We start from the raw sequence: 2587 nt of genomic DNA, 5'->3' as shown, positions 1-2587 counted from the left end.
TCCATGAGGGATGGATAATGCAGCGGTAGACCTCACGCTATAGTGTGGTAGACCTCACGCTATAGTAGCACCGTTATTTGTTATTTGTATTTTTCTTCCTTTTTTGTAGCCTGAGCCCAAGGTTCAAACTGCTGGGGTTGATGCTTCACTTTAAAAAAAGTCTAGACGTTTTTAGTTTTTTAATCATTGTCTGCACTTAAATTTCACTGTTGAATGTTCACAAACACTTGACACAGTACAACAAAGGTTTCAATTGTTTATTGTGTACAGTGTAGTGATAGTTACTTTTTATTTATACCCTGTTACTTTCATTTTTTGTCTGTTGAGCAGTAGGTTCACATCTTTATATAACCATGATTTTCAATATTATAAGTTTTTATCACAGAATGTGATAGGTATATACACATTCTAGTTCTGAAACAGATATCACAAGTTCATGATAAAGGGCATCATAGCAATTACATTGGTAAAAATGAAAGTTTTAAGTGGTATGTTTCTCTTTATTTTAATGAATGTTTTTGTTACAAATTTCTTCACTGAAATATTTCAGTTGCCATTTTAACATGGAAAATTATGAGTCAATAAATCTGGTGCTGATAAAATTTCTTCCACATATGCTAGATTCAATCAGCAATTTAACAAAATGCTAGTCATTTTGTGAAACTCCACAGCTGACATGCCTTATATAGTTTACTCTCAGTGTTCTTTAGTAAGACCATTATTATAAAAATATATGCCAATGTATTATGGTATTTTAAAAACATTTAAACATACAAAGCTGTTTTATATATATATATATATATGTATGTGTGTGTTTATTGTAACATTGTTCTTTGATGGGCATACTCTTTTAAATTATGTGGTGAAAATAATTCAGTGTTCAGTCCATGTGATAAGAATAAGTTCTTTTTCCTTTAATGTTATAGGCCTACATTACAAATGACATTCAATTTTACTTCTAAACATCTAGGACTAATGTAAAATCAACTTACTTGTACAAAGTAACTCAATAAGCATGATAACAAACACAGTTCCAAACACTTTTCAGAAACATGCTGTCTGATTTTTCTCTGTCTTCAAATAACTATACTCTTAACTATATTCTTGACTATTTTTCAACTCATTCTATTCTTGAAACAACTCTACACACTTCCCAGCTATCTTGTTTTTATAATTTAGCTTGTAATATGCTAGAAAACTTTATGTCACACCCTTAGAACTTTCTAGGTGTTCTAGACCTATCTTATTTAACCATTTGGTCTGAATATTATCAGTGTGACTTACAGCTCCTTCTAGCCAATATTTAAATTGTAACATTATCTTATAACAATATATTAATATGTATGTATGTGTGTGTTGTGTGATAGAAATGTTGTATCAACTGTCAAGATTTGAATACAGCTAGCAAAATTATATAATAGCTATCCAGACAACAATGTACCATTCCATACTTCAATACTGCCATTGCACCCCCCCCCAAAAAATAATAATAATTAAAATTTACATTTTATTTTACAGGAAATCTGATTCTCCTCTTAATCTGTTAAAGTGCTAAACTCCACTACTGCTGATGGTAACTCATTCCATATCATAAGCTCATCACCCTTTTAGGAAAATAAAACTGTCTTTTCCAAATCTTTAATTTGTGTCCTCTCATCATACAGTATTATCCTCAGAATGTAGCTCCAAGAAATTGGAGGATTTTATTTTGTTGATCTCCTGGGTACTTTATTAACTTCAATAAGGTCACCTCTTACTCTTCTTTTCTCAAAAGAAAATAAGAGATTTAACCTATCCCATTAAGATAATCCTTCCACCCCAAAACTGTGTAGTGAGGCCTAACTTTTAATTTGTATAAAGAGATTTGTTAATTTGTACTCAACATATAAGTAAACCCTGAAGTTTAATTAGCTTTACTCCTAGAAACAGAACACCACCATGATGACATAAGTGACTTATCCACCACAATATGAAGATCCATTTCCCTGGGTGGGCCTGACATATTCCAGTGGTTACTCTGCTGGATTATTATCTGTATTCGTTGTTTGCATCTTGTTACCACCAAAAATCTCACTTCACACTTATGGGCTGTGGATGCACTATAAGGGCAACAGTAAAATTCACACTACAGGGTTAGACAAGAATTGGCAATAGATGTTATTGACTGGCTGCATTCCATCTTCTCTTTTAGTTCAGAAGTATGGACAGCTGATGCAGCTAGCCCTTGGGTAGCTTTTTTGCAAATATTCAAAAACAAACAAGCCTTTTCTTCAGTCACATTATTGAGTGTAATGGCAGTGAAGATAAGAGATCTTAACCTATCCCTTGCACTCATAGAGTGATACCTCCATTGAACCTTTTTGGGTATCTTTCTTGGCTTTCTTTGATGAAGGTCAGCAATGATGCAAAATATTATCATAAAAGTCTGAAGTGTAATGGTGAGATTGTTCAAAATCAGCTCACAACCCTATATTTAATTTTTTGCATCATTTGATTTTGCTTTGACTAAAATATGCAGGAAAAAGCTCAAGGTTGTAACAGAACTTATCACAATTAGAATTCGATGACGAGGAACCCACTTTGAGAC

The 2587-nt window shown here is 32.6% G+C and overlaps 1 protein-coding gene across 2 annotated transcripts in view; it reads left to right on the top strand.

Annotated features, from left to right (window-relative positions):
• Positions 1 to 2587, top strand: part of LOC106457798 (GATOR complex protein MIOS-like) — a 69455-nt gene that overhangs the window by 3783 nt on the left and 63085 nt on the right. The gene's annotated exons all lie outside the window — the stretch shown is intronic.

This window comes from Limulus polyphemus, unplaced genomic scaffold (genome assembly GCF_000517525.1).
Source record: "Limulus polyphemus unplaced genomic scaffold, Limulus_polyphemus-2.1.2 Scaffold374, whole genome shotgun sequence".
Lineage (NCBI taxonomy): Eukaryota > Metazoa > Arthropoda > Merostomata > Xiphosura > Limulidae > Limulus > Limulus polyphemus.
Note: the sequence above shows the minus strand (reverse complement) of the source record. Positions and strands in the feature narration are given on the sequence as shown.